This window comes from Leopardus geoffroyi, chromosome D1 (assembly GCF_018350155.1).
Source record: "Leopardus geoffroyi isolate Oge1 chromosome D1, O.geoffroyi_Oge1_pat1.0, whole genome shotgun sequence".
Taxonomy (NCBI): domain Eukaryota; kingdom Metazoa; phylum Chordata; class Mammalia; order Carnivora; family Felidae; genus Leopardus; species Leopardus geoffroyi.
Window position 1 is genome coordinate 110,075,539 of NC_059329.1, and position 19,661 is coordinate 110,095,199.

Consider the following 19,661-nt stretch of genomic DNA (forward strand, 5'->3'; position numbering starts at 1 on the left):
TCCCTCACCTGAGCTCTGTCGCTCAAAAATAAATAAACGTTAAAATAATTTTTTTTAAAGAAAAGAAACTAAGGAAATCTGAAAAAGTTTGCACTCTAGTTAATAATAATGTGTAAATATTGGTTAATTAATTGTGACAATTGTACCATGCTAATTAACACTAAGATGTTAATAGAGAAACCTGGGTGTGGAGTCCATGGGAACTCTCCGTTCGACCTTCACAAATTCTCTGTAAGCCTAAAACTATTTTATGTTAACAAGTATCAAAAGATAACAAAGATGAGACAGCATGGGAGAAAACATGTAAATGTCCAAAAGGAGGAGATTTGTAGCCAGGATACATAGGAACTCATATACACGGGCAAAGGAAGGAAATGGAGAAATTCACAGAGAGGAAAGGAACAGGTCAGTACTCACGTGAGGATGCCTTATATAACCAGAGGAATACAGATTAAAACAATGAATCACCATCTTCTCACCTGATGAGAAACTGGGGGTGTCCAGTATCAATGAGAGCACGGGGAAAGAGTCAGTGTCTGCCAGAGTATGAACTGGTATAATCTCTGGAGATAATTTGGCTATAATTAAAAAATATATATATATGCGCCTGGTGTACCTGTTGCAGCATTATTAGCAAAACCCAAAATTAGAAACAGCCTTGGTCCATCGATAGCCTATGATGCTCCCATAAAATAAAATACTCTGCAACAGAGCAAAAGCGTGAGGTTGACCTTTTGCACATATAATGCGATATTCACAGGAAACACTGCATAGCGTTCATCGTTCATCGTGTGCTAGCCTCTGCCTCAATGTCATTTTCACAATTCTATGTGTCAATTACTCTTGTTATTCCCATGTTACAGATGAGGAAATGGAGTCACAGGGAGATTAAGCAACTTTCCCAAGGTTGCACAAGCAGTGAAGAGCAGAGAGGAGATTTGAACCCAGGCAAGCTGCCTCTAAACAGTAAAATTAACAGCAAAAATATGTATGTATACACAGAAATCTGTGTGCATGTATGCATATGCAAATACCTAAATAAACACCTGATAAGTATGCTGTCCTTTAGGGGGCGTCCCACAGGACCAGCCAAGAGGGTCCCTGAGGCTTCACGCAGGATAGAAATCAAATGTAAGCTGAGAAGAAGTGAGTTTATTGAGGATATAAAGAGAGTGCAGATAGAAGCATAGTGTCTGGGACCCTCGGAAAGGAAATAAGAGTGAGTCTCGTCTTCGTTTGGGGCCTGGGGGTTTTACTGAGGACAGTGGTCTGGTGCACGAGTCTTCTCAGGCATCCAAGAACACAGACAGGTGTTTAGGTGTCCTTCACAGGTCACTTAGGTCCTGGAGCTAGGGGGTCTCTGGGAGTCAGTGGTCTTGGAAAATGTTAATGACCACCCCGCCCAGTTATTCCTTAGATGTTATCTGTTGTGCTGGAAGAATCCAAAGAAATCATTCAACCCTTGACTCTACAAGGAAGAGGTATGTTATCTGTTCTCTAAAGCATGTGTGAGGAGGGAAGGTAGGTCCTAGCAAGAACAGAAGCAGGAAAAGGAGGGGGGAAAAAAGCAGGTTTTCATGGGGTCCCTTTAGTTTCCCTATCCCAGGTGCACTGGGTTTCAAAGTGCAATGAATTTCCTGCCTTTAGCCACGGTCAAAAATGTAAAAAAAACCTTCTCGAAGACCGCAAAATTTAAATGTAAATGTATAGTGTCCAGTGCTAAGTTGGCACTGTTAGGGATTTTGCTGCTATTAAGCAGAATTGTGGCAAAGGGAGCTGAGTCCAGTTATTACAGAGTTAGAAGGTTCTGGTTTTTCATACCAAACTTTGTGTTTCAAATCTTAAAGTACAGCCGTTTGTTTGATGCTTGGTACAGTGATATAGCTTCTGTGATTTAAAAAAAAATTGGGGCGCCTGGGTGGCTCAGTCGGTTAGGTGTCCGACTTCGGCTCAGGTCATGATCTTGCGGTTTGTGAGTTCGAGCCCCACGTCAGGCTCTGTGCTGACAGCTCGGAGCCTGGAGCCTGCTTGGGATTCTGTGTCTCCCTCTCTCTCTTCCCCTCCCCTGCTTGCTTGCTTTCTCTCTCTCTCTTGAAAATAAATAAACATTAAAAATAATACATAAATACATAAATACATACATACATACATAAAATTAATGAATGTATTTCTTAAAGATTATCATGACTGCAAATAAAAAGCAAAAAAGGACCAAAGGCCATGAGGTCATCTGGGGCCTTTGGGGGCTCTAGTTTTTTTATTTTTTTAATTATTTCATTATTATTTTTTTGAGAGAGAGAGAGACAGAAAGAAGGCTCAAGTGAGCAAGGGCAGAGAGAGGGAGAAAGAGAGAATCCCATTAGGAGCAGAAGGAGAGAGAGAGGGAGAGAGAGAGAAGCGGGGCTCACCTGAAGCAGGGCTCGAGTTTACCGGAAGCAGGGCGGTGGCTTTAGTTTTTTAAGCCAAATGATTAAGAACCCAAAAGATTCTTCACCCATTCGGCCTACAAGTGGCCAACTCCCTCTCTGTCCCCGCAGACAGTCCCCACTGCACACCTGGGTACAATCAGAAAGGGACTAGGGAGGAGGGGATCAAAGGCAACAAACCTAAGCCCCCCCTTCCCGTGTACTGTGCCCACGCTGGGCTAACCCCCTCTGTGAGGCGTCAGAGACGGTGACAAGAGCCCCTGTCTTCATAAAGGGAACAGTGGGTCCAACAGGCACAATATTGGCCGCTGCATTAGGTGTGGGGCTTACTGATTAAGTGGGGGCGGGTGGCACAGACACTGGGACAGGAGTTTATTGAACACCCTGCAGTGAGCAGCGAGCGGGACAGCAAAGGAGAGGTTGCACAGGCGGTGGTGCAGGGCCAGAGTGAGCGAGTGTGGCATGTATTTGGTACCTGTGACCGGTTGTAAGTAGCCCACTGGTCTGTTAGGGCCCCTGGCTCAATGAGCCTGTTTGCAGGCAGCTCGGTGGTCACCCTCGGCCCTTTTGCCTTTGCTCAAGTTTCCACTGCTCAAGCCTGTTGCCTAAAAGGCCCTCTACGGCAGGGTTTGGTGGAAGCTTTAAAGGGCGAGAGAGAAGACGCACAGGAGGGAACTCTGAGGCCAGCCGCGGGGGCAGTGAGGGGTGGGCAGAAACGGCATGCAGGATTAGGAGGGGTCGCGGCGAGTCCCGAAGATTGCAGATGAGTTTGGCAGGAGTGGAAAACACCGTCCAGGCAGCCCACAGAGTCCCTGAAGGGTGTGAGTGCCCTGGAGTACCCTGGAGGGCTGTGTCAGACAAGGGCAAGGGTAGACTGGTTTCAACAGGATGCTTCCCGGGGTGAGGAATCCAAGGCCAGATGGGCCACCATTGAGAAGGGAAACCAGACGTCAACCCCAAGAGACGGTGCCACCAGGCAGATCCAAAGGGCAGGCGTGAGTCTGTGCACGAGGTACAAGCACAGGGGCCAGGAACTGAGAAGGTTGGTGACGTGGACTGGATCGTGCCCTCTCCAAATTCCTGTGGTGAAGCCTTAAGCCCCCAATATGCCTGTACTTGGAGACTGGGCAGTTGGGGAAGTAATTAAGGTTAGATGAGGTCGTAAGGGTGGGGCCCTAATCAGATAGGACTGGTTTCCCTATAAGAAGAGAAAAAGGGGCGCCTGGGTGGTTCAGTCAGTTAAGCGTCAGCCTCTTGATTTCAGCTCAGGTCATGTTCTCTCCGTTTGTGAGTTTGAGCCCTGAGTAGGGCTCTGCACTGACAGTGCTGAGCCTGTTTGGGTTCCTCTGTCTCCCCCTCTCTCTGCCTCTTCTCTTTCTCTCTCTCTCTGTCTGTCTCAGACAAAGACGGAGAAGAAGGAGGAAAAAAGACACTAGAGAGCACTCTCTTTTCCCATGGGGACCCAGAGGAAAAAGACCGTATGAGGAAAAGCATTAGGTGGCCCTCTACAAGCCAGGACGAGAGGTGTCACTGGAAACAGACTTTGCCAGCACCTTGATCTTGGACTTCCGACCTCCATAACTATGCAGAAACAATCGCTGCTGCGTAGGCCACTCAGTCTCTGGTATTTTGTTACGGCAGCCCCAGCAGACTAAGACAGCCGGGTTGGAAAGAGGGCGTCAAGGTGAGGCAAGGAGAGAAGGAGCAGCTACATGCTTTGCTGGGCTTCGTGCAAGACCTAAACGCGGACTCTTTTCCCCAAATTATTGTGAATTTCAAGACTGTAACAGCAGAGGATTAAACCGTGCACAGGCTGTACACATCCATGAAGACAGCCCAGGATGGAGACCTTGAACTAATACAGGGGTCAGGGGTCTGTCTGTCCTGCAGGCCGGAGTCCTCCCACGGCCTAGTGCGCGAAGATGGCCAATTCAGACAGCAAGCAGAAGAACGCGATCAGAATTTAAATAACGTTGCCCAGAAAGTGCAGTTAGTACGTGGGGCGCCTGGGTGGCTCAGCTGGTTGAGCATCTGACTTCAGCTCAGGTCATGATCTCACAGCTTATGAGTTCGAGCCCCACATCAGGTTCTGTGCTGGCAGCTCAGAGCCTGGAGCCAGCTTTGGATTCTGTGTCTCCATTTCTCTCTCTGCCCCTCCCCCGCTCATGCTCTCTCAAAAATAAACATAAAAAAAAATTTTTAAAAAAAACAAAGAATGTGCAGTTAGCACAGGCAGAGATTAATGCTGCAAGGAGAGTGAGGGTGAGAAATGAGCAAACAGGAGGCGGGGGGCACCTTTTGGGCAACGTCACCATCCCTTTACCCCTCCCCTCGACAGCAGGCCCTCCAAGCCAGGTGTGGACATTGAGACAGCACAACTGGCCACACGGGGTTGGGGCAAGGCTGATCACCTGATCCACACCAGCCAATCAGAGTTCTCTCCAGAGAAGGTAGCACAGGTTGGGATTCTAGATGATGTTAACTGGGGGGCTTTGGGTGGCCCTTCTCCCCCACGAAGGGGCTGCAGAGAAGGAAGAAGGGAGCAGGGCCGCAGAGGGAAGCCACTGGGGTTCGTGATGGCCTCTCTGTCTCTGCTCCTTGTCCTTTATGGACATCTGGCTGCATTGCCGGGGCGTCTTGAGATGCTGGATCTTTCTGAGACACCCCCCCTCTTCTGCTTCAGCTGGCCTGAGTGGGTTTCTGTTACTTGGGGGCGGGGGGGGGGGAGGTTGGAAAAGGCTTTCCAGAGAAGGGGGCGTGAGCTGGGTTTCCAAGGATGAGCAGGAAATAGGAAGTAGGTGACATGGTGTGAGAGTGGGGTTCCTGGTGGGTGCTCTGTGGAGAGCTTCCTTCACACTCCTTCAGGTTTGCTATTTTTACACAGAGTTTTCTCAGTTCCCGAGTGAGAGGCAATAAGAGGAAGTGGGAGAAGAAAGAGTGTATTTATTAAAAGACTGCATTTGGATCACAGGGTTTCTCTTCATTTCAGAGGGAGAACACTTCCTTTCCGATACTGAAGGAGCGTCTCTTCATTTGATTTTCTCCTGTCTGTCCTTTTAGTCATCGTCATCTGTTCATTCATCAGCTCATTCCTCCTCCTATTTTCCCTTCTTATTACTGCTATTACGACCGCTACTACTCCTTAGTCGTTTGTTCAAATACCCCCTCTGCTACCTGCTAGTGTTTGCTTTTGGTCACACTTTTTTTTTCAATGTTTATTTATTTTTGAGAGAGGGATAGAGAGAAGAGAGAGAGAGTGAGCTCTAGCGAGGGAGGGGCAAAGAGAGAGGGAGACCGAGAATCCAAAGCAGGCTCTGGCTGTCGGCACCAAGCCCGACTCTGGACCCAAACCCATAAACCATGAGATCATGACCTGAGCTGAAGTCAGACACTCAACCAAATGGGCACCACCCAAGTGTCCCATCCTTGGTCACATTTCTGTCTTCCGTGTGTGTGTGTGTGTGTGTGTGTGTATAAATATATATATATAGGGGCGCCTGGGTGGCGCAGTCGGTTAAGCGTCCGACTTCAGCCAGGTCACGATCTCGCGGTCCGTGAGTTCGAGCCCCGCGTCGGGCTCTGGGCGATGGCTCAGAGCCTGGAGCCTGTTTCCAATTCTGTGTCTCCCTCTCTCTCTGCCCCTCCCCCGTTCATGCTCTCTCTCTGTCCCAAAAATAAATAAAACGTTGAAAAAAAAATTAAAATATATATATATATATATATATTAGTGGAAAATCATTTGATTTATTCTCTTACCAGGTAAAAGCAAAAACCACAGTTAAGTACAAATTGTAGGAGCGTCAAATACATGAATTCCTTCATCAGATCTCATTTATAATTTGTCAGAAACCAGTCTTTAAAAATAACTCCTTTTTTCCAGATTTATGGAGATACGATTGACATAGAACATTGTGTACATTTAAGGTATACAATGCATTGATTTAATATACTTAAGTATTGAAAAATGATCCATAGCGCTAACTAATACGTCTATCACATCACATCACATGATTACTCTTTCTTTTTTGGAGTGAGAACATTTAAGATTTTTCTCTCATGGCAACTTTCCAAGTATATAATACAGTATTATTGACTATAATCACCATGCTGTACATTAGGTCCCCAGAAGTTATTCATCCATAACTGGAAATTTATACCCTTTGACCAACATCTATCTCCCCACTCCCCATTCCCCCACCCTGGTAAGCACCACTCTACTCTCTGCATCTCTGAGTCTGGCTATTTTTTTTTTTTTTTACAAGCTTATTTATTTAAATATTTGCTTATTTGTCTGTTTGTTTATTTGTGAGGAGGACAGAGAGAGAAGGAGAGAGAGAATCCCAAGCAGGCTCCATGCTGTCAGCACAGAGCCCCACATGGGGCTCAATCCCATGAATCGTGGGATCATGACTTGAGCCAAAATCAAGAGTCAGAGGCTTAACCGACTGAGCCACTCAGGCACCCAGTCTGGGCTATTTTAATTTCATGCATAAGTGAGATCATATGGTATTTGTCTTTCTCTGACATATCACTTAGCGTGGTGTTCTCAAGTTTCATCCGTGTTGTCACAAATGGCAAAATTTCCTTCTTCCTCATGGCTGAATAATATTCCATTGTACCTGTCTTCTACATCTTCTTTATCCATTCGTCAACTGACAGATACTTAGGTTGTTGCCGTATCTCTGACCTGGTGGAACAGTTATGAAAGGCATTGCAGGAGAGGGTTTTGAAGGATGAAGAGGAGTTTTATATGGAGAGAAACAGGTAAAAGGCATTCCAGGCCAAAGGAATTGCATTGAGCAAAAACCTGGAGGCAAGAAAGATTTGGTGCATTTGGGGAATAGTTACTAAGGCATCATGACTGAAGTTTAAAATGTATGGCCCGAGGGACAGGGAGGGCTAGACAAGAAACTGAAGGTACAAGTGAAAAAATACTACAAAAATATCTGACCTGATTTCTGGCTTCCCAAGACATTAAGAGAAAATATTTTTCCACCTCCCAGGCTAGAAAAAGAAAAAGCAGTCTTTTTTTTGTTTTGTTTTTGTTTTAATTTTTTTTTTCAACGTTTATTTATTTTTGGGACAGAGAGAGACAGAGCATGAACGGGGGAGGGGCAGAGAGAGAGGGAGACACAGAATCGGAAACAGGCTCCAGGCTCCGAGCCATCGCCCAGAGCCCGACGCGGGGCTCGAACTCACAGACCGCGAGATCGTGACCTGGCTGAAGTCGGCGCTTAACCGACTGCGCCACCAGGCGCCCCAAGAAAAAGCAGTCTTAAGAATTACCCAGAAGAAGAATCTTCACTCATTCATTTCTCCCCCTTGGAAGCCTCCAGGCCAACTCTATCCCAGGCTCCGTCGAGGGGGAGGGGTGGCATGATTTCTGAGCTAGTCACCTTGCCCAAGTCCAAGCTCCACCTTTGTCCTGCTGGGTCCTAAGGGGTGGATAGGACAGGTTAGAGCCAAGGGAGGAGTCACAGTCTAGACAGTAGGCATTGTGATGCAGCAGGAGGTGGGCGGTGCCAGCCCCCCTGAACCCTAGGTCCCCTAGACTCCTTCCTGGGCTCATGCCCTTTGTCTCACCAGGACTGTTCTGGCTCTGCGTTAGCTGCTTGCCCAGCACCCTGCCGGTGACACCTGCCACCACCTCTAAATGCTTCCTGTGACTGCCTCGCATCCTGCTCTTGCCTACGAGGCCCTGACGCCCCTCTCTGGGCATTCTGGGGGAAGATAGCCTCAGCTATGGCTCAGGGTCTGGGGAGGGTTTGGGAGGTGCATTCCTGTGATTCTTCTGTCCTGTTTTAACAGGGTCTGTTGGTGATGGTGCCACACATTTTTGGTCTCACCCCCAAACATGCTGAGCCAAGGGAACCCCAGGCCTGATGAAGTAGGGAAAGGACTTGGGGGCCAAGGTCACTTACGACTTTCCTAAAGCCTCAGGTTCTCCTCCTGAAGGCAGCATCCCACAACCCGTCATGCCAACCGTGTCCTCATGTCACAGTAAATAGGATTCTTTACCACGCTATTGTGAGGTGCGGTTTACTAGTTGACAAAATATTTGTGCATGATCGAATATTAACTTTGCTTTGCTTTTCCTCATTTGAGGGCAATAATTTCCCCCAGGTATCAGGTGTTGTAGGCCCTTTCGAACTGCGTTGGAGGCACTGGGCTGTCTTTGAAGAGCTTCCCACAGAAGTCCCCCCAACCCCTCGGCCCTCTGGGAGCCTCATGCTCTGAACCTCACAGTGTCCCCTGTCACAATCCCACCCTTGGTGACAAACCTCCTGTGAAATCAACATTCTCATTAGGCGTAAGGGACTTGTCTCCCAGTCTGGCCCAGGCACAGAGCAGGTGCTTAAGAAATGTGCCTTGACTGTCTTCTCATGAAACTGTTCCTCCTCCAGCAGGGCCTGGAGATGGAGGGAGCCTGGGCCTGCAGGACCGGCCTGACCTCGTGCCCCACGCTTCTTGGGGGCTGCCCCCTCATCTCATGGCTCCTCACAGCAAGCCTGTGAGATGGCAAAGCTGAGGAGTGCCCATTGTATAGGTGGGAAAAGTGAGATTCTTAGGTAGGGCCCCTAGTGGCAAGAAACCAACTGCAAAAGGCAGAGGGAGACTCAGCCGCCAGTTGCCTCAGCAGCTGGACTACTAGTAAAGACAGAGACTCAGAGTCTGGGGCCATCCATGATCAAGGGAAAGGTGAGGCACCTGGAAGAGTGCAAGCCGGGGGTCAAGGGCAGGAGAAGGCAAGGGGAAGCCCAGGTTCAGGGAAGGAGGCCCCCGGACTGGATGGGCCAGTAGGCTGGAGCCTTGGAGCTGCAGCCAGGTGCTAGTGCTGGGTGGCAGAAAATTCCAGATCTGCCCCGCAGCCACCTACCCCTCTCATCCCAGCAAAAAGATTCCTTGCAATGTGCATTTAAGCCTTTGAGCTGAAGTCCACATTACTGGAGCCCACAAGGCCCGACGTGGCCCCTCTCGACCTCCACAGCCCCATCTTGCTCCTTTCCCCTCCCCAATTGAATTTCATTCCCTCGACAAATATTTACTGGGCACATTCCAGGTGCTGAACCTGCAAGGTTGATCAGATCAGACCCCCTCCCTGCTTTCATGGAGCTTACAGCCCAGCAAACTGTGCCTCCTTCTTTTCAGCCCAGTTTCCTCTGTTTGGCATGCCTTCTCCCACCCGCTTTGCCTAGCCAATGCCTGGTCATCTTTCAGGTCTTAGCTTAAAGGTCACCTCCTCCAGGAAGCCCTCTGGGAACCCCTTCCCCCTCAGATTGGGTGAGCCACACTCCTTTACATTCCCACCATGCCCTGCACTCCCTTATCACATTGTCTTGTACCTTCTTGGTTACAAGTTAGCCTCCTCTGTCAGACTGTGAACTTCAAGAGGGTAGGGTCTGTCTCATTCATGGGCCCTCAGACCAGCCTTCATCTGAAAATGTAGGCACTTAAAATGCCAGCAGGGGAATGGGGCAAAAGAGCCTTGAAATCAGCACCATGGGCCACCAAAATGATAAGAAGAGCCATCACTTACAAGAGCCACACTCCAGATTGTAACTTGTCTAAGGAGGCAGTTATGGTTGTTTGGCAGTTTGAGGAAACTGAGGCATAGAAAAGGTCAAGAAACTCAACCCACGGTCACATAGTGACTCTGGTGCTCCGAACCATACGTGCTGCCTCTGAAGGTTGTGGAGAAAGTTAGCAGATGCTAAAAGGGGGCTGAAGTGGTTGTTCCCCAAGGAGAAGGGACCCTTGGGACAGAAGTTGGGGCTTTGAGGTCCAGGAGAGTCAGCCTTTTTTTTTTTTTTTTTTTAATTTTTTTTTTAATTTTTTTTTTTTAATGTTTACTTATTTTTGAGACAGAGAGAGACAGAGCATGAATGGGGGAGGGTCAGAGAGAGGGAGACACAGAATCCGAAACAGGCTCCAGGCTCTGAGCTGTCAGCACAGAGCCCGACGCGGGGCTCGAACTCACGGACTGCGAGATCACGACCCGAGCCGAAGTCGGCCGCCCAACCGACTGAGCCACCCAGGCGTCCCGAGTCAGCCTTTCTTTTGGGAAGTGGCAGTAAGAACCTACTTGTTATTCTTGAGTTCTGGGCCTCAGGGGATGAGATCTATGTCTCCCAGGTGACAGGCTCCAGAGTCTGGCAGGAAAGGGGGTGTGGGTGGCTTGAGCCAGAGTAGGTCAGGGTAATCAAGTCACTGGGTGGGGTAGGGAGAGACCCAAGGCTGGCTGCCGGGGAGAGAGGCCCAGACAGGCAAAGTATAGGGTCTCGGGAGGGAAAGAGGCCCTTACGGATCACCTGTAACAAACCCCATCCAGTGCTGACGTCTCTTATTTATGTTCTCCTTTGGTGGGAGCTTGGTGCCTCTTGGGGATGCTTTCGCTTTGGGAGACTCTGACCGTGAGCAAGTTCTTGTTTCTGCTGAGCTGACATCTGCTTCCCAAAGCTTCTTCTGACAGGTGGTGTTCAAGGCGCAGTTGGATCACACCTCCCTCTTCTCCCTACAGCCCTTCCGGAGCTGAGTGAGCCATCCAGACCTTTCTGGTTTTCAGCCAAGATTCCTACCTCTCTCCTCTTTGCCCCAACCCTGCCATTCAAGGCCTTCAGGCCTTGGGTTCATCCCCTTCACTCCCCCTGGGCTCCTGGCCCACAACCTCCCTCCCTGGGCCGAGGCCCCATCAGCCATTTAGCTGGACGCTGAGCACACCAGATGGTCCTGCCTTGGACCCTCAAGTATGAGGTCCTCCCGACCCTTCTCTTCCTTCCCTGCGTGGTTCCAGGCCCATGTCAAGTGTGGCCTTGGCTGAGAAGCTTTCTCTGGGCCTTTCCGCCCCCAGACTCCCGTGGCACTCTGCTCGGTGCTCTGGCACAGGTTGGGGTTCGTGCCATCTGTATTAGGGGCTGCTATAACAAATGACCACAAGCTTGGCAGCTTAGAACAACAGAAGTCTATCCTCTCACAGTTCTGGAGGCCAGAAGTGTGAAATTGACGTGTTGTTAGGGCTGGTTTGGTTCCCTCTGGAGGCTTGAGGGAGACTCTCTTCCAGGCCTCTCTCCCTGCTTCTGGTCGTGACCAGCAACCCTTTTTTCGCTTGGGCTTTCTACATCCACCCTCTGCCTCGTCTTCACACGGCCTTCTCTCTGTGTCTCTGTGTCTGTGGTCTTCCCTCAAGAGGCCCCCAGCCATCGGATTTAGGGCTCACTCTATATCCAAGGCAATCTCACCTTGAGATCCTAAATTATCTCAGCAAAGACCTGATTCCAAAAAAAGGTTACATTCACAGGTGCTGGGGGTTAGGACTCGGACATATCTTTGGGGGACGGGGAGGGGGGGGTTGCACAGTTCATGCAGCTACACTACCCCACCAGCCTAGGAGCATTCAGCGATCAGGAACAGTGTCGCCTTCGCCTCTGCATCCCCATAGACAGTGCTTGTTGGGAGAACATTACTGATGAACTCAGTGACTGGGAATCCAAACAGTGTGCCCAGAGCAGATACCTGGGAGGTTGGAGGGGGTGAGTGGGTGGAATGGGGGGCCACAGACACCACAGGCTAGCTTCCCTACCTCCCCAGCACCAGCTTCTCTGGAGATGGCTAGAGAAGGGCCCCCTGCCAGCCTGCCTTCTGCCTGGGCACCGAGGCCGGGCTGTGAGCGAGGCATGTCCCTGGCACCTGGGACCTGGTGGGAACCTGGAGCCTTGTGGGTGAGACCCAGGCTGGAGAATAAAGGCTGAGGGGAAGGAAAGGGGTGGGTACTGGGCTGGTCACACAGCTGTTTTCATTCAAATGGAGGCAGCAACAAGGTTTGTCATGGGCGTCTGAGGACACAGATGGGCCTAAGCATCCTGTCTTGCCCTCCACAGGCATCTGGGAACACCTCCTACAGTGGTGTTTCCTGGCAGCTGGGAATGCCTAAAACAGGGGCAGGAGTAATGCAAGGACAATCCCAGCCGGTGAACGTGGGCCTCAAGAGGGAGGTGGGAAGAGTCACAGCAAACTTGGGCCTCCAAGCCACAGAGGCAGATGGACAGACAGATACCCAGCAGGGGAGAGTGGCTGGCAGACAGGTCTCTGTGGGCACGTCCTGGGTGGCTGCAAAGGGCCCCCCACCTCACCTTACATCCAGAGCTACACTTTCACTTGAATTTCCTCTGCCCTAACGTCAGTGGCAACTCCCTCAACCAAGAGGCTCTGAACTACGCATGAATGAGGCAGCCTGGGTGTCCTGTGGGTGCAGAGACTCATCGTCCCCTGAGCGGAGTGTTACAACAGTGGAGCTGGGGAGAACGAGTCCCTGCCCCCAAACACACATTTCCAGGCCCTCCCCAACCTGGGTCCCAGCCCCTTGGCCTCATGCTCTCTGCACCCAAGTGGGGAATTCTCCAAGGAGCTGTGCTGGAGACACATCCTTACCCTGACGAGGATGAGGGAGGCATGCAGGATCAGGCAGGGTGGGCGCCCTCGGGTACGATGGGATCCCCAACTGGGAACAAAGGGAAGTTAAGGGGCTTCTTGGAGAGAGACAGCGTCCAGGATCTGGGGCCTGGTACGGGGGCTCTACGTGGACCGCGATTTCAGCTTTACTGGACCTGGGTTCTCTGTCAGCAAAAAGAGTTAATTATAGCATCAACCTGGTGGGATTAAATGAGATCGTGAAACTATAAAGGGGGTTTGAAACAGGCCTGACAGATCCCAGCTGTTGTGGCTTTCACTACCGGAATCCCTTCGCGTTTGGATCTTTATTAAGTTCCTCCCTGTACGTGAGCGGAAAACACTGTGCAAGGACGGGGAGGAGGGGGGCTGGAGAAAGCAGGGGAGGCCTGGCTGGATTTCACTGGGAAGCTGAGGAGCTCATGGCTGGAGAGAAACATCATCTGCACCAAGAGGCAGGGTGAAGGCAGGCGGTGCGAGAGCCCCAAACAGGGCACTCAGCAGAGTCTGGAGCCAGGTAGAGAGAGATTTGGGGAGCAGCAGGCATGGGTAAGAGAAGACGGGAGGAAAGGATTTTTGCTGGGCACTATGCACTTCTTTGGCATTTTCTAGAGAAGCTTTTGGAAAAACGTAAGTAACTTTTCAGCCATTTCAGAGGCTAGACTAGTGTTTCTTTCAACGTGGAAGACAGAGTCTCTAAGTGGCACATATTATCAAAAAGGGGCAAGCTTTTTCTGGAACTACACTCTATTTTATGAGCCTCATGGATGGCGTAGAAGGAACGACAGCATCTTCTCTTCCTAACTGGTTGTTGTGCCCCCAAGAGAGACCCTAAATCTGTCCACTCCTCTTCCTGACAAAAGTCGGTTCCGGCTCAGCCAGTTAAGCATCCGACTTTGGCTCAGGTCATGATCTCACAGAGCAGGAGTTTGAGCCCTGCCTCTGGCTCTGTGCTGACAGCACAGAGCCCCCTTCGGATCCTCTGTCTCCCTCTCTCTCTGCCCCTCCCCTCTCTCTCAAAAATAAATAAACATTGAAAAAATAAACAAAAACTCGGTTCCAAGCTCTCACCTTCTCTGCTTGAATCCTGCAATAGCTTCCAAACTCTTGCCCTCTATCCCTGTTCCCCAGAGTAGCCAGAGAAGAAGTCACGAAAACTGACATTAGATCATGGTGGTCCCTACTCCTTCTGAGGGGACTTTTATCGCCATTGCCTAAACCTGCCAGGCCCTCTGATTGCACAAGGCTCCCTGCTGCCCCAGGGCCTTGACACTCGCTGTTTCCTCTGCCTGGACTGCCCCAGAGTCCTATCGTTGTAGGTCTAGCTCAAATGTCACCTCCTCAGAAGCCTTCCTTGACCACCTACCACTCTCTGTCACGTCGCCCTGCTTACTGGTCAAGTTATCAAAATCCGTTAAGTATCTTGTTACCTTGCTTGTTTACCTCTTATCTTCCTCACTAGAGTATAAGCCCCGGGGGCAGGGCCCTATCTGCCTCCTTTCAGGAGACCCGTTGGCTGGCCCTACCTTTCCTGGGTCTAGGAAAGCGGCAGACAGAGGAGTAGACAGGGAGTCCCTGGCCAGGGCATAAGCCACACTTGTTATGCTGAGCGACATGATCCCAGAATATGGCGAAATACTAGAGCCACCAGAAGCTTGGGAACTGATTCACCCTCAAGCCAGCCCTCTTCCCAGACATCTCTGCAGAAGGCAGTGCACCCCCACCCCCCCATTCCCCATGCCTGCTTCTGGCCTTCCTGAAGCTGGTTACTCAAGACCCGCCTGGGTGCATTAGCTTCCTTTTGCCACACAGAATAAAAAATTACTGCACAATCGAGGCTTAAATTTATTGTCCTGCAGTCTCGAGGTCAGGAATCTGAAATGGGTCTTACAGGGCTAGAATCGAGATCTCAGCAGGATTAGTTCCTTCTGGAAGCTTGAGAGGAGAATCCATTTCCTTGCTTTTCTCCTGTTTCTAGAAGCTGTCCTCATTCCTTGGCTCATGGCCCGGCATCACTTGGCCTTTTGTCGCTTGCCTATTCTCTGACTCCGGCCCTCCTGCCTCGCTCCTATAAAGGCCCCTGCGATCACGCTGGGCTCACGGTGATAATCCAGGATACTCTCATCGCAAGACCCTTAACTTAATCACACACGCAACTTCCCTTTTACAACGGGAGGTAATATTCACGGTTTGGGGGATGAGAATATGGTCATCTTCAGAGGGCCATTATTCAGCTACAACCTGGGCACCCCCAAAATAGACCTCAGTGAACTGAACCTCAGACTATGCTTCCCAGAGCCCCAGGATGGAGAGGAAGCTCTGGCTTCAGTGGGAACAGATCCCTTTGATTTGTTTCGTAAAGAAAGGGTTCTGGGCATAAAGTTTGAAAATCACTAATACGGCTGTGAGGGCCTGATCTTCCCCTGCCCCCTCCCCCGCCCCCGCCGCCAGCTCTGCCCCTCCTCTGCTGCTGCTTACTCTGCACATCTCCACATCCCCCACCATCCTGGCTCCCAGCTACTGTCTGTGGCGACACCCTGCGCAGACCCAGGGGCCGCTGGGGCCGAGGGGTTAAGAAGCCTCGGTGCCTGCCCAATGCTGAGCGGGTCCCCCTAGCTCTAAGCACTTGGGGCCCCTAATGGTGTCCCCAGCTCACCTTCGCACCCCAGACCAGCACTGTAGTCCGCCAAGGCAAAGATGAGGTTGAGGTGGGAGATGCCACGGAAGGAGCAGAGTGTGGCCAAGAGGGCACCAGGGGTGGGTAGCCTGGGAAAGGGGTCGGGGAGGCACCGGGCACCCTACAGGGCCTGGGCTTTGGAGGTGGGGGTGGAGACAGAGTGCCACAGCCCCCATCCACCGTTAACTCATGGCATGACTCCTCTCCTGCGCCCTGCCTGTTTCCCCCATCAGCCTTAGAGTGTGACAGAGTGAATGAGAAAATGGGAGGCATGAATCCAGCCAGCCGGTTTGGGGGTCCTGGCAGGGAACCCAGCACGTCTCTACATTGTCCAGGCCCTGGCTGGCCACTCCTTGCCCTGCATCTTGAGATCTGTCACCTCCGAGGACCCGACTCTTTCATTTTTGGACAGCCTCAGCCCTAATGCCCCTGGGCATGAGCTCTGAGGTCAGGCAGATGTAAACGTGAATTCCCATTATGTGCAAGTGGCTTCCCTTCTCTGAGCTCAGTGCCTTCATCCGTAAGATGGGGATGAGCCTCACTGGGCTGGAGGGGCAGTAAAGGGGCGCATGAGTGGCATACAGCAAGCCCTCAGCCAATGGGAGCCGCCACTGTTACCTGCCCCCATATTTTCTTGAAGTAATCATACCGAACTGGGATTCAAGCAAAGTATTTTCTTGGCTCTTACACCATGTAATCCTCACAACAGTTGGTGATATCGGGACAGATGATCCCAGATTTGTGGAAGGGAATGGGAAAACGGAGACCAAGCACAGAGAACTTTCCAGAACTCACAGGTAGAACTGGGAGTTTCTTCTGGGGTGGTCCTGGCTTCTGGAGGTGGGGTGAGAGGGAGTCCGAAGAGCCGTGGGACCCTTGGGAATGGCCGAATGGGAGCGAATGTGACACCCAGGACATCCACAGTGGAGACCCACGATTCCAGAGCCAGGGCCTTCAGAGTGTGGACTGTAGGGTTGAGGGGGCACCAAAGCCCCAGACCTCTGTGCCTTGCAGCGTCTGTAGGGGAAGCTGAAAGTGGGCTCAACTTCGGCAGGAGATGTGCCTGAGACCAGACCCAGGTAAGGCCTTGGCCTTGACCACGGCTTACAGTTAGTTCCAACTGTATCAGAACCTCCAACTGCTCTCAGTTCCCTGGTTAGCTTGCTGTTGGGACTCCAAATACCATTGCACAGCCCCTCTCCTCAACACCCACTCTGGGATCCAAGCCCCTCCCCCCCACTTTCCACTAACCCTTCATTCTCTCATTCGTTCATTTACTATTCACATAGCAAACATTGATTGAGTACCTACTGTATGCCAGGCACCATCCCAGCTAGGTTACAAGGAAGAAGATAGGCAACATTGTCAAAGTGTAGAGTTAAAGCAGAGACTCCGGGGCCAGGCTCCCTGGGTTCAAACCCCAGCTTTGCTGCTTTTCAGCTGTGTGACCATGAGCAAGTTACATGTAACCTCATAACCTCTCTGAGCCCCCGTTGCCTCAACTGTAAAATAGGCCTAAAAGTAGTGTCTCCCCATGGGGTTGGGGTGGGGACTCAATGCCTTAATACAATGTTAGAAGAGCACTTGGCAAACAGTAACTGTGCCGTGTGTTTGCGACTGTTAGTCTAGTGGGGGAGGCAGAAAATTAACTGTAAACAAATACATGAAATAATCGCAGATCACGGCTGGTGTTTTGAAGGAAATGACTGTGGGTGGAGAATTCTCTGTGGGGTCGTCAGAAGGGCCTCTCTGTAGAGGTGACTGCTTGAGGGTGATGTTGAGGGGATAGAGGGAGCACGAGCAGGGAAAGAGCTTTCCAGGCAGAGGACCCAGCAAGCGAGAGTCCCTGAGGTGGAAAAGGGTTTGGCAGGTGTCAGGAACACCAGAAGGCCTGAGAGGCGGGAGATCGGTGGGTGAGGGGGAGGATGGTGGGACAGGTCGGAGGGACCAGCAGGGCCTCACGGACCACAGAAAGGAGTCTGGCTTTTATTCCAGTGTGGTGGGCGGGCACAGGAGGTGCTTTTGTTTTTGTATACAGAAGTGGATCATGCATGCAGAAATGCATGCAAACTGTAAGTGTCCAATGCTGGGAATTTTCACAAAATGAACACACCCAGGAGCCAACACCAAGATCAAAACCAGAACACGAGGGGCGCCTGGGTGGCGCAGCTGGTTGAGCGTCTGACTCTTGACCTCGGCTTAGGTCATGATCTCAACAGTTTGTGAGTTCCAGCCCCAAATCGGGCTCTGTGCCGATGGTGCAGAGCCTGCTTGGGATTTTTGTCTTTCCTTCTCTCTGCTCCTCCTCCCGCTTGTGCGCGCTCTCTCTCTCTCTCTCTCTCTCTCTCTCTCTCTCTTAAAATAAATAAATAAGTAAACTTGAAAACAACAACAAAACAGAACATGAGGAGCCTCCCAGAATCCCCTTAGGCCCTCCCAGCCACCACCCTCATGGTAACCGCCATCCTGACTGCCAACAACAGAGAGTAGTTTTGCCTGGTTTTTTTAAATATATAAATGGAATAAGTAAATGGAATTATACAGCATGTGTTCTTTTGTGTCTGGCTTATTTCACTTGACACTATAAGCACCGTTCACCACCACCTGCGGGTGAAATTCATCCACCTTGTTGCAGGTGGTGGTGGTTTTTCTCTCCCTTTGCTACATGTCTGCCATGTGACTATCCCCGATGCATTCACACACCTGTTGACAGGCACTTGTGGTTCCTGACATTGGTGCACAGTGCATACGCTTTTCTGCCCGAGGAAGGGTTTAGCATGAAATTCACAAGATTTCTTACCAAGTTCAGGGCACTTCCTGCATCAGCCTGGAGGGCTGACACCAGAACCAGACCAGCCTCAACTTCAGCTTTCTGCGGCTCCCATAGAAGCCCAGAAATGGGCTTGATGATGTATCTAACTCACCACATCCGCCCAAACGGGAACCCTGTCATTCCTCAGGCTTGGGTGATCTCACATGGAAAATGGGCTCAATCATTCCAAAGCTGCAGCTGAATGTGAAGATTAAGTTAAATGAGAAATGGCAGTGAAAGCCCACGGCCCAGTGCCTGGTACCTTCCTCCAAGGTCATAAGTAATGCCCTGCCTCTGTTTTCTTCCAGACCCAGAAAATAAGCAAAAACCAAGGGCGCCTCCTGTGGGTATAAGTGAAACTGCACCCCTGGCTTCCCAGGGTCAGGCCTTGCAGGCCAAGGAAGCCCACTCCCCCATAAGGCCGGCATAGACCCAGCTCCTACTGAGAGGAGTGCCCACAGGTTGCTCTCAGCCCTGAAGTCCCAGAGGGTAGATGATCCAGGAACCACTGTTGCCTTTACACACTCGCTACCTGCTGTGGAAATGGTGTTCAGAGTGAACGGTCAAGAAAGAATCCTTGAGATGTCTTCGGTGCAAAAAGGTGGTTTTATTAAAGCATGGGGACGGGACCTGTGGGCACACAGAGCTGCACTGGGGTTGTGAGGAGCGACTGATTATATACTTTCAAGTTGGGAAGGGGTTAGGGTTAGCAGAAGTCTCTAAGGAATTTGAAAGCAAGGTTTCCAGGACCTTGAGGGGCTAGCTGTTGTTAGGGAAAGGTCATTTATTACTGTCTAATAAAACCTTGGTCATGAGACCCTTCAGATGTACATCAGTGGGCCATATGCTTGGAGGATGATTGCTAACATATATTTGGATGGTAGAGATAAAGGAAGTTTCCAAAGGAATTTTTTTTAATGTTTATTTATTTTTAAAAATTTTTTTTTCAACGTTTATTCATTTTTGGGACAGAGAGAGACAGAGCATGAATGGGGGAGGTGCAGAGAGAGAGGGAGACACAGAATCAGAAACAGGCTCCAGGCTCCGAGCCATCAGCCCAGAGCCCGACGCGGGGCTTGAACTCACGGACCGCGAGATCGTGACCTGGCTGAAGTCGGACGCTTAACCGACTGCGCCACCCAGGCGCCCTAATGTTTATTTATTTTGAGAGAGAGAGAGAAAGAGAGCACGTGAGCATGCACGCAGGGGAGGGGCAGAAAAAGAAGCCCAAGCAGGCCCCGAGCTGTCAACCCAGAGCCTGGCACAGGGCTTCATACCACAGATTGTGAGATCATGACCTGAG

General features: G+C 50.7%; 2 long non-coding RNA genes across 2 annotated transcripts; both read right to left on the reverse strand.

Moving 5' to 3' along the window:
* Positions 1-1,132: 1,132 nt before the first annotated feature.
* On the reverse strand, positions 1,133-2,747 carry LOC123602744. The gene is made up of 2 exons (XR_006714532.1): positions 2,409-2,747; positions 1,133-1,432 (listed from the first exon to the last, which is right to left on the reverse strand). It is a non-coding gene; the product is annotated as an uncharacterized LOC123602744 (long non-coding RNA).
* A 4,229-nt stretch (positions 2,748-6,976) lies between these two features.
* Positions 6,977-8,618, reverse strand: LOC123602746. The gene is made up of 3 exons (XR_006714533.1): positions 8,445-8,618; positions 7,713-7,861; positions 6,977-7,113 (listed from the first exon to the last, which is right to left on the reverse strand). It is a non-coding gene; the product is annotated as an uncharacterized LOC123602746 (long non-coding RNA).
* Between the last annotated feature and the right edge of the window lie 11,043 nt (positions 8,619-19,661).